Genomic DNA, 12,054 nt, shown 5'->3' with positions numbered 1-12,054 from the left:
GCTAGCTTATATACCTGCATACCACATCGAGCGGGGCTAGCAGCTGTGAGACACCTCATTACTAATAATCCCCTTTACGAGGGCCCCGATGTGGATTTATTTATCATCTTATTGGAATACACCTTGAGCCACAATTATTTTTTGTTTAATGGTAGGTATTCCCTACAAAAGACCGGCTGTGCGATGGGGTCGGCGGTGGCCCCATCGCTAGCTAATGCATACATGTGGGAGGTGGAGAGACAAGTGTTCTTCGAGGACACAGAGATTGCTAAATCCATCAAACTATATATGGCTGCTGTGGACCGGGGACCTAGAGGCCTTGGTCAAGCTAGTTGAGGGACATAATATTTCCTGTAGCCCAGTAAAATTTACCTTATCCACCCACATGTCTGAAATTTGTTTTCTAGACATTAAAATCCTGGTGCGAGGAGGACAGTTGTGTAAAACGGTATATTCCAAACCAACGGACTGTAACACACTCCTTCGATATGATAGCTTTCACCCTCCAGCTTTAATACATGGCCTTCCGTATTCCCAGTACCTCAGGGTGTGCAGAATTACTAGCGCCCCTGAGGATCTGGAGGGTCAATTAGAAGAGATGACTAAGAGATTTGTACAAAGGGGTTACCCTTTGGGGTTACTGAAGCAGGCATGTGCTAAGGCGAAATCTAAAAATAGACAGGAGTTGCTGCAGGTGAAGGAGCCTGTAACCCCATCTAACAAGATTGCTTGGGTAAATCAATTTAATAACACCAGTAGAAGGACCAACAAAAAAGTGAAGCGGATGTGGCCTATGTTAACCACTGACCCTAATTTACAAAGTCTAAAAAACAGTAGAGTTATGCCATGCTACACCCGTAGTGCAAACATCAAAGATATTGTGGTTAAAAATGATATCACAGGGTTTCAAGTGGCTCAACCTACGACACATTTTTTGACACGTAGTGCAGGTTGTTATAAGTGCTTAGGCTGCACTACGTGCAGTTATATGCTGATACAGTAGGTGATTCCATCCCACATCCACACACTGGAAGGAAAATAAGGATTACAAAACCTTTTAACATGTAGTTCCACCTTTGTCATATATGTACTTATTTGCCCGTGTAGTTTGTATTACGTGGGCAAGACCCAGTGTTTGTTTAAAGAAAGGATGGCCCAACACAGGTCGGCGATCAGGTCGGCTTTGGCATCTGGTAACAGTGAGCAACCCATGGCGCGACACTTTGCGCAAGAACGCCACAGTCTTGCCTCTGTTCGTTACAAAATTGTGGACCAAGTGCCAATTTCAAGTACGTGGATTTCCCGAGGAGCCTGGACCCCTGGATCTCGTGAGTATAATTTCTTCAACAGGTACCCCTTGGATTCTACTGGAGAAGAGGACCGACCTGCGTGGGAACTTAAGGTAAGTATGTATGTATGTATGTGTGTATGTATGTAATAAAATTATACTTTTACGGTGTGTGTGTCTTGTCTTTTTTTGGGTATTTTTTTAGTAGTAGTACTACAGGTACCAGCGGGCCCGTTTTTCCGTCGCATGCTGGTACTTGTGGTTCTCCAAGTACCAGCATGCGGGGGAGGCTTGCTGGGCCTTGTAGTACTGCTACTAAAAACAATATCTTTTCTTTTACAACAAAGGCTATCAGCCTCCCCATCCGCAGCCCATTGGATGGGGGGGGGACAGCCTCGGGCTTCACCCCTGGCCCTTGGGTGGCTGGGGGGGGGGACCCCTTGATTGAAGGGGTCCCCACTCCCCCAGGGTACCCCGGCCAGGAGTGACTAGTTGGATTTTTGATGCCACGGCCGCAGGGCACTATATAAAAGTGTCCCCCGGCTGTGGCATTATCTGTCCAGCTAGTGGAGCCCGGTGCTGGTTTTAAAAATACGGGGGACCCCTACTCTTTTTGTCCCCCGTATTTTTGGGACCAGGACCAGGCGCAGAGCCCGATGCTGGTTGCTTAAATATGGGGGAACCCCTGTCATTTTTTTCCCCATATTTTTGCAACCAGGATCGGCTCAAAGAGCCCGAGGCTGGTTATGCTTAGGAGGGGGGACCCCACGCATTTTTTTTTATTATTTTACAGTGTTTAATAAAAAAAAAAAAAAAAAAATAAACCCCAGCACGGATCACACAGATCCGGCCGAGATTGATTGTAAAAAAAGTCGTCAGTGTTTTGCTAATCACTGCCGTAAAAATAGGTAAAAAACCACGAATGACATCGACATCGGAAGAAAAGAAAAACCCGAATACGACAGCTTAGTAAATCCATCGTAATCAATTCAAAAAGTTGCAGTTTTACACTGTCGATGTCATTCGTGATTGAACTTTGACCTTTTTTCGGAAATTACGAATCTTAGTAAATTTACCCCAGTGTATCCAGTTTGAAGGTTATTTTCGCCTGACAGTCTCTATAATAGAGACCTTTTGAGAGTCATTTTTGGTATGTGTGCCCGTTAGTTTGTATATTAGCCCAATAGGTGGTTACCCTAAAATGGGTTTATTATAGAGGCTCAACATAACAGTCAGTGGTGTGTGACACAATGTTTTTATCATGATTATTTGTTTTTTGTTTTTATTATGCACTTAATATGATCGATATTGCACCAATACTGTAAAGATAGTGCATGTTTGGTGCACTATGGGTTTTTAACTACTGTATAAGTTGTCGTCACTTTTTCCACTTCTAGTGGTCGTATTTTACTTATCACGTTTATCTGTGTGTTTTGTTTTGTCTCCATAGCACTGTATCCGCATAGCAACAAGCGCAGACGCGCTGCGTGCACCCTCCCTCGGGCCGCGATGCCCGGCCACCGAATGACGTCACTCCGGAGGGGCGGAAGTTGTCGAACCAAGAAGTGCGGGCGCCGTGGAACGGGACGCCGCTGGTCGCGACGGAGGTTGGCGGGCTAGGGGATGGTAAGTTACTTAAATGTTGTGTTTGCACTGTATTTTCACTTGTTTGCTGTGTCCTGAGGAAGGGAGTACGTCTCCCGAAATGTTGACGCACATTAAAAGCACGTTTCAGAATTTGTGAAAGTCTCTGAGTGCCGCCTTCTACAGACTATACATTGAGCGCTTGCCGCTTAAGGAGGGCACCGGAGCAAATACCCTGTGGGATTGAGGAGTGCCAGACCCAGAAACGGTGGTGTATTTGGGGGATCAGGAGCTGCTTTCTTCAGATCCTTCCAGGCCGGGGCACCCTCCCTTGGTTCATTGGAACTACTTAGACGGATACTAGCTTACCAAGCTGCACGAGCACTGCACATTGGCACTGAGCACATTGCACTTTATTATAGATTTTGTGATCACACCCCAGCCTGCATGTGAGCCCTGGTGTTGGATATAAGCACAGGAACGTTGCTTCCATTGGACATAAAATGGCCACGTCGGAACTAGATCCTGGTGATGCACAGGCCTACTTGCTACAATGTGACAATTATGATGTGTTAAGCTTTTCTGACATTGAAGCAGAAAACATCTTGTTGAAAGAGCCAGCCTTTGGGGAAAATCTGGTGTCCTCTAATGAGGAGCTTTTTCGAGAGTTTTTTAAACTTCGCAAGAGAGAAGTGGACTTTATGTATCACGGACGAACTCTCTCGGACTACTACAGAAGTAAACAGATCCCGAGGGGATTCCGAGTACAAAACACCCCCACCATCGGGCGGCACAATGCCAACTTCTGTAGACGGTGGATCTCGGTCCTTAATAAATGTGCAATGGATCTTATGCTCTTAGTCATAGAGGAGTCCACCCGTGAGGTCAATTCAACAAGGGAGAAGCTCCGTGCCTTTGAGGAACAACATCTCCAGACGCTCACAGATGATAAAGCTACCAATTGGCTGGATAAGCTTAAGAGCCAGGTGGAGACATACAGGCTTGAGTTGCTTAAATTTAAGAAAGATAAGCTACTTAAGGTTCAAGCTGACTACGAGCAACATCGAGTCTATACCTGGTTGGCTAAAACTACAGGTATGCCATCCAGAGGGAAGACTGAGAGATCCTTTAGACGGAGGACGCAGAGTCCACACTACAGCACATCTGCTAGTGAGACAGATGAAACCGCTGCCTCAGATGCGACAGTTTCCTCACAAGGTGGCCCTTTAGGGGCCGTCACCCGGGCACTGGCATCCGGAAAGAGAAGAAACCCACCAGATGGGGTGGCCAGTCAAGGCGGCAGGTGGGGAGGAAGACCGCCCAGGTCGCGCCGGACTTAATCTTTAATTTATCCAACACAGAGTTAACGGCGGCAGAATTAGCCGTCCTTAGCAGAGGACTGTCATATGTCCCCACCAAAGCACCAGACACGTTCCAATGGAAGGTTGAACATTTTTTAAATTCAACAGAACCTTAAAGCTTAAAGAACACTTCGGAAAGGATCCTGAACAGATCCAGAAGGGAGCAGCTACTCATCAGATAAAACGTCTGACGTCTGGTTCCAAGTTTGACCCAGTTTCGGCTATCAGAACATTTGCAAGGATGTTGGAACATTTGCAAGATGATCCTCCCCCCCATGTATATAGCAATTTGTCCAAAGAGGAACACAGTGCCCTTAAGGATTTGGGCGCCAGGCAGGACATCATCATCAGGGGCGCTGATAAAGGGGGTGCCATTGTTATACTGGACACTGGTGATTACATAGCTGAGTGTGATCGTTTGTTAGCCGACAGCCATACATATGTAATGCTCAATGGCGATCCGACTGCTAACTTTAAGTTAGAACTTGATCAGATCCTAGTACAAGCTAGACTGGAGGGGTTAATTACTAATGATATCTACAACAAACTAGTGCGCCCATTTCCGGTGGTACCTGTTTTCTACTCAATTCCCAAGATCCACAAGGATGCGAAGCATCTGCCGGGTCGCCCAATTATCTCGGCCAGAGGATCACTATGTGAGCCCATAGCCATATATTTGGATTTTTTCTTGCAACCATACATCCAGGCCACTTTTTCACATCTGAAAGATTCCAGTTCACTATTGAGACAGCTGGCACAGTTAGGATCTGTACAGACAGACACGGTGTTGGCAACGCTCGATGTGGCTAGCTTATATACCTGCATACCACATCGAGCGGGGCTAGCAGCTGTGAGACACCTCATTACTAATAATCCCCTTTACGAGGGCCCCGATGTGGATTTATTTATCATCTTATTGGAATACACCTTGAGCCACAATTATTTTTTGCTTAATGTTAGGTATTCCCTACAAAAGACCGGCTGTGCGATGGGGTTGGCGGTGGCCCCATCGCTAGCTAATGCATACATGTGGGAGGTGGAGAGACAAGTGTTCTTCGAGGACACAGAGATTGCTAAATCCATCAAACTATATACACGGTATATAGACGATCTCTTGCTGCTGTGGACCGGGGACCTAGAGGCCTTGGTCAAGCTAGTTGAGGGACATAATATTTCCTGTAGCCCAGTAAAATTTACCTTATCCACCCACATGTCTGAAATTTGTTTTCTAGACATTAAAATCCTGGTGCGAGGAGGACAGTTGTGTACAACGGTATATTCCAAATCAACGGACCGTAACACACTCCTTCGATATGATAGCTTTCATCCTCCAGCTTTAATACATGGCCTTCCGTATTCCCAGTACCTCAGGGTGTGCAGAATTACTAGCGCCCCTGAGGATCTGGAGGTTCAATTAGAAGAGATGACTAAGAGATTTGGACAAAGGGGTTACCCTTTGGGGTTACTGAAGCAGGCATGTGCTAAGGCAAAATCTAAAAATAGACAGGAGTTGCTGCAGGTGAAGGAGCCTGTGACCCCATCTAACAAGATTGCTTGGGTAAATCAATTTAATACCACCAGTAGAAGGACCAACAAAAAAGTGAAGCGGATGTGGCCTATGTTAACCACTGACCCTAATTTACAAAGTCTAAAAAACAGTAGAGTTATGCCATGCTACACCCGTAGTGCAAACATCAAAGATATTGTGGTTAAAAATGTTATCACGGGGTTTCAAGTGGCTCAACCTACGACACATTTTTTGACACGTAGAGCAGGTTGTTATAAGTGCTTAGGCTGCACTACGTGCAGTTATATGCTGATAGGTGATTCCATCCCACATCCACACACTGGAAGGAAAATAAGGATTACAAAACCTTTAACATGTAGTTCCACCTTTGTCATATATGTACTTATTTGCCCGTGTAGTTTGTATTACGTGGGCAAGACCCAGTGTTTGTTTAAAGAAAGGATGGCCCAACACAGGTCGGTGATCAGGTCGGCTTTGGCATCTGGTAACAGTGAGCAACCCGTGGCGCGACACTTTGCGCAAGCACGCCACAGTCTTGCCTCTGTTCGTTACAAAATTGTGGACCAAGTGCCAATTTCATCACGGGGGGGTAATCGAGCAAAAAAACTGCTGCAATTGGAGGCGAGATGGATCCATAAGTTAGAAACGATCCATCCTCGGGGCTTAAATTAATATTTGAGCCTAAGCAGCTTCCTGTGAGCAAGTGATCAGGTGTGCCAAGGGTGAAGTAGTATAGCAGGCATTATACAGTGTATCCAGTTTGAAGGTTATTTTCGCCTGACAGTCTCTATAATAGAGACCTTTTGAGAGTCATTTTTGGTATGTGTGCCTGTTAGTTTGTATATTAGCCCAATAGGTGGTTACCCTAAAATGGGTTTATTATAGAGGCTCAACATAACAGTCAGTGGTGTGTGACACAATGTTTTTATCATGATTATTTGTTTTTTGTTTTTATTATGCACTTAATATGATCGATATTGCACCAATACTGTAAAGATAGTGCATGTTTGGTGCACTATGGGTTTTTAACTACTGTATAAGTTGTCGTCACTTTTTCCACTTCTAGTGGTCGTATTTTACTTATCACGTTTATCTGTGTGTTTTGTTTTGTCTCCATAGCACTGTATCCGCATAGCAACAAGTGCAGACGCGCACCCTCCCTGCGGCCGCGTCGCCCGGCCACGGAATGACTTCACTCCGGAGGGGCGGAAGTTGTCGAACCCGGAAGTGCGGGCGCCGTGGAACGGGACGCCGCTGGTCGCGACGGAGGTTGGCGGGATAGGGGATGGTAAGTTACTTAAATGTTGTGTTTGCACTGTATTTTCACTTGTTTGCTGTGTCCTGAGGAAGGGAGTTCGTCTCCCGAAACGTTGACGCACATTAAAAGCACGTTTCAGAATTTGTGAAAGTCTCTGAGTGCCGCCTTCTACAGACTATACATTGAGCGCTTGCCGCTTAAGGAGGGCACCGGAGCAAATACCCTGTGGGATTGAGGAGTGCCAGACGCAGAAACGGTGGTGTGTGTGTGTGTATATATATATATATATATACACAGAAAGAGAGCCCTGCAGACACTGAGGTGATACGATCACTACAGGTACACACAGTTTTTTGTGCCTCTTGATCCCCTGAGACGTGTCTGATCAATGGTCTCTTTTCATTAAAAATCAACCACAATGTTGGGAGTATATAGCCTACAAAGTTTATCGGCCCAGTGAAGTTGTCACATTCCCTGTGCCATTATCGGCAATATTATAACTATTTGCCTTCTAGAACTGTTGATAAGCAGGTGGATATCGTTACCATCCACCATACTGTATACTTTTTGATTCATATATACCCCTGAGGAAGTCATGTCAAAAGGACGAAACGCGTAGGGTTTTAAAAAAAACCAAGGTGATTAGGACACCCGGTATTCATTGGAGTATCCCCACCACTGAGCTCACATCCTGGGGTGGTTGGTGGCACTCATGTTTACATCTGCATCTGTGTAACCTGGTTTTCCTTTAAATACACCTTGTATGTAATGTAGAAAATTTATACATTATATTTTATGTTGGATGTTACTATTAAACATGAGAATTTTATTAACCAAAGGTTATGTTTTGGGTGTCTACATTTTTTGGGTGAGAGGGTATCTTCTAGGTAAAGTACCTGGCTGAGTACTATTGAGCACTGGATTCAAAGGAGATCAGAATACCCACTTCAGGTTGGAATTGTAATCAAGTCCAATAGAAACACGGTTGAAAGTAATCAGACATCTAAACTCATATGGACTTATTTATGGACAATCGATTTTGATGTTCTAGAGCCCTCCGGGCTCTTTCTGTCTACATTGTTTTTGTTCCCACTAACAGGGGTTCTACCGTGAGGTGCTGCTTTTTGAAGCGCGTGATAAGGGCAATTTGTGTGTATGTATATGTATATGTGTATGTGTATATGTATGTATGTATGTATGTGTGTATGTATATATATATATATATATATATATATATAATAGAAACAAAGCTGGCACTCCGGATACTTTGCTGTATCTGCCCTGGTGCCTTCAATTATCTGTGTTGCAGCAGACAATGTAGGAGTCCAAAAGGAGCGGCACTCAGCGGGTCTTCAGTATAAGAAGAATAAATAATTATTAAGTCTTATGTCTGCTTTTTTGGAGTGCCGCACCTACCCTCTGTATATATATATATATATATATATATATATATACCAAGGTAGGTGAAGTGGCACTCACTATACAATAAATGTCATCTGCTGGGGTGTCGCAGTTCCAGGGAAAAACTTGTGTCCACAAGGTCCCATATTATATCCAATTGTAAAGAAGGCACTCACCAGACTGATATTGAAATGCAAAAAGACGTTTATCGAATCTCACATAAGCGACTTAATCATGGTTGGTCGACGTTTCGGTCCCAAGCCGGACCTTTTTCCAGACCAGTGTGTACAATCGTCAGAATCACAGAACCAAATGACCCTCAGTGTGGAACTCTAAATACCCCACCAGAGCCCGCCCATCAGTGCAATCACCAATCATGGTCATTTAAATTAGATATGGTTACATGCTCATTCCACACACATGGATCACATCATTGTGCATATCTGCACATCACTCACAAAAGTGTCACATATGTATAATATATGAATACTGTATAAATACTATCACATCGCTCACCTCTTACCAGAAAAGAACACAGCTGCGGGTGGAGCGCACGCCGTCGGTGACCCGCATAGGACTTCCGCCCTCATTCAGTCAAAGATAGTAACTTCCGGCCCCGTGGTTCAACACTGAAATCTCAGTGGAACGCACGTCGCGGGTGAACCGCAAGATGCTTCCACCTCCAAAGATGATGTCATTAAGGGGAGTCAAGACAGATACCGGAGCGTAGCTCAATAGAGCTAAAACGTAACAAAAACTGGCATCATTGATAAATATAAGTCAAAATGAAAATAACATGAGCATGATGACGTGTGTGGTTGTATATTAGTGGCATGAACCCTGAAAAAAAAATTTTTTTTCAAGTAGGGCAGCTTAGGTAGGTATAAGGAGCTCCACACCGGACAAGTACTGCATAATAGAAACCCGATATTCCACAAACATACATATAAAGACGGTATCTATAGAGACTTACTATAGAAAACTTAACAAATAACATAATTAAAACCTAATGCTCAGACTGAAGCGCTGGAACGCCATGTTGGACACCCAAAAATGCAAATTATGCAAAAAGTGCAAAAAAGTGCAAAAAAAGGGGGGCTGTATCCACAATATATAATGTTTAAAGAAAAACACTTAGATGGTTCTGTTCATTCAGCCCTCTTGGAGATACTGTTCCCAAATAGTGTATCCAATAAGCCTCTCTTTTTAGTAATAATACACCTCTGTCGCCCCCCCGTAGGGGTGGTGGAATCCAATCAATGATCATATGCCGCAATGTCACTACTTGGTGTTTCATCTGCATAAAATGAAGTGCCACTGGTTTATCAGTCTTGCCACTGGTGAGTGCCAACTGTATTGAGGATCTATGTTGGTTGATCCGTTCGCGGTAAGTCCTGATGGTTTTCCCCACGTACATTTTTCCACAGGGGCATGTGAGATAGTAGACGACATGATCCATCAGACATGTTAAATGGTGTCGTAGCTCAATTTTGGTGCCATACAGTGGGTGATTAAAGAACCGTCCAGTTATCATTGCTCTGCAGGTCATGCATTTTAGGCACTTGAAGCATCCTGGGTTTATATTCAACCAGGTAGTGCCAGATGTCATCGATGGTCGCATGGTTGGTCTCATCAGCATGTCCTTCAAGTTGGCACCTCTTTGCACGCTTAATAGAGGAGGTCGACTGCCGACTTTTTTGAATTTGGGATCAGTGCTGATCATAGACCAGTTTTTCTTTATTGTTCTCTCCACAGTGTGTAGGCCAGTATTGCAACTGGTCTTGAATATAATACGATCACGGTTCTTGATTTTGCTGTTAGACTTGTTCATATGTAGTCTCCGTGCTTTAACCAGACATCTATCCACCACTGTGGCTGTGTACCCACGTTCAATAAAGCGCTGTCTGCATTCACGTAGTTGTATGTCGGCATTGGTGCCATTGGAGTTGTTTCTTAATACCCTAAGGAATTGAGAGACGGGTAAATTCGACTTTAGCCTATCTGGATGATGGCTAGAGGCCCATAGTAGGGTGTTCCGGTCTGTGGACTTACGGTATAGGGTGTATTCCAAGACAGATGGTAAAGACGGATCCTTGTAAATAGTAACGTCCAAAAAATTAATACTGGACTCACTCAATGTGGCCGTTAATTTAATTGGACTATTGAGAGCATTCAGGGTGTCCACCATGGCATAAAACAATTCGGCGGAGCCCCGCCAGACAATAAAGAGATCATCGATATATCTCTTATAGCATACAATATGCTCGGCATAATTGCACAAAATATTTTCATGTTCATACTTTGCCATGTACAGATTGGCGAACCCCGGGGCCAAATTCGAGCCCATAGCGGTGCCCGCCAACTGCACATAGTAATCATCCTGGTATTGGAAGTAATTATCAGTAAGTACTAGTTTAATCAGACTCAAAATGAATTCAATAGGAGGACCCTCGTAAGGACCCTTAATCAGTGCTTCCCTTACGGCAGCAATCCCCTCCTCATGGGGAATAACAGTGTACAATGATGTTACGTCAAGAGTAGCTAGCAAACAAGAGGTTACATCATCAGTAATGAGAGCCAACACTCCCAAGAGATCGCTGGTATCACGAATATAGCTGTCCATCACCCTCACACATGGTTGAAGGAAATGGTCAACAAATCGTGCCAGTGGTTGTAACAGGGATCCTTGTGCCGATATTATAGGTCTCCCTGGGGGTCTTGTCAGGGATTTATGCACCTTGGGCAGGGTATAGATGATGGGACAGATGGGGTGAGACACCGATAGGTAATCATAGACATCATCATTGATCCATGCATATTGTAGTGCCTGAACCAGTAGGTCATCAACCTCCTTTTTGAATCGGGGAGTCGGATTGTGGGCGATCTTAGCATAGGTGTTAATGTCAGATAATTGTGTTTTAATTTCAGAATCATAGTCAGTGAAGTCCTGAAGGACTACCGCTCCTCCCTTATCTGCATTCCTAATTACCAAATTAGTGTTTTGTTTCAAGTGTCTTAATGCTTGCCATTCAGACTTAGATAAATTAGAGTAGCCTCCGCTGCACCTGTTGTGTTGTAGTACCTCGCTGTCAATTACCTGTAAAAAGGTTTTTAAACTGGCGTTGTTGGAAACCGGGTCAAATTTACTGGTGTTTCTAAACATCGCAAGCGGCCTTATTTCAGGCTGCGGCTGGTTATTGATAAATTTATTATCAAAGAATTCCCTGAGACGTAATTGGCGTCCCATCCTGTATCTTTCAATGGACCAATTAAATGACTTGAAGTTACAGGTCGGGACAAAAGAAAGCCCCTTGCTCAATAGTGAGGTTTCAGCCTCAGATAGTATATGCGAGGATAAATTAAATATTAAGTTCGGGAACCTCTCCCTCCTCGTCCCCGTGTTTTTGATCCTCCCCCTCCGCGGGTGGGGTCGCCTGTGGCGACTTTGGCTCTCCGAGCTCTGGTGCCTGGTCCTAAAAAAGAGGATGAAGCCCCCGTCCCGGATGGTGGTATGCTATCAGTAAATTCAGAGTCAGAAGAGGAATATCCCTGTGGATGACTAAACCTCTGCTGTCTATGATTGTATCTGTTCTGTCGGTTACGTCGCCACCTGGTGGATTGATCATCACCAGAT

Source organism: Pseudophryne corroboree, chromosome 1, assembly GCF_028390025.1.
Source record: "Pseudophryne corroboree isolate aPseCor3 chromosome 1, aPseCor3.hap2, whole genome shotgun sequence".
Classification (NCBI taxonomy): Eukaryota; Metazoa; Chordata; class Amphibia; order Anura; family Myobatrachidae; genus Pseudophryne; species Pseudophryne corroboree.
This window is presented reverse-complemented; position numbering follows the sequence as displayed.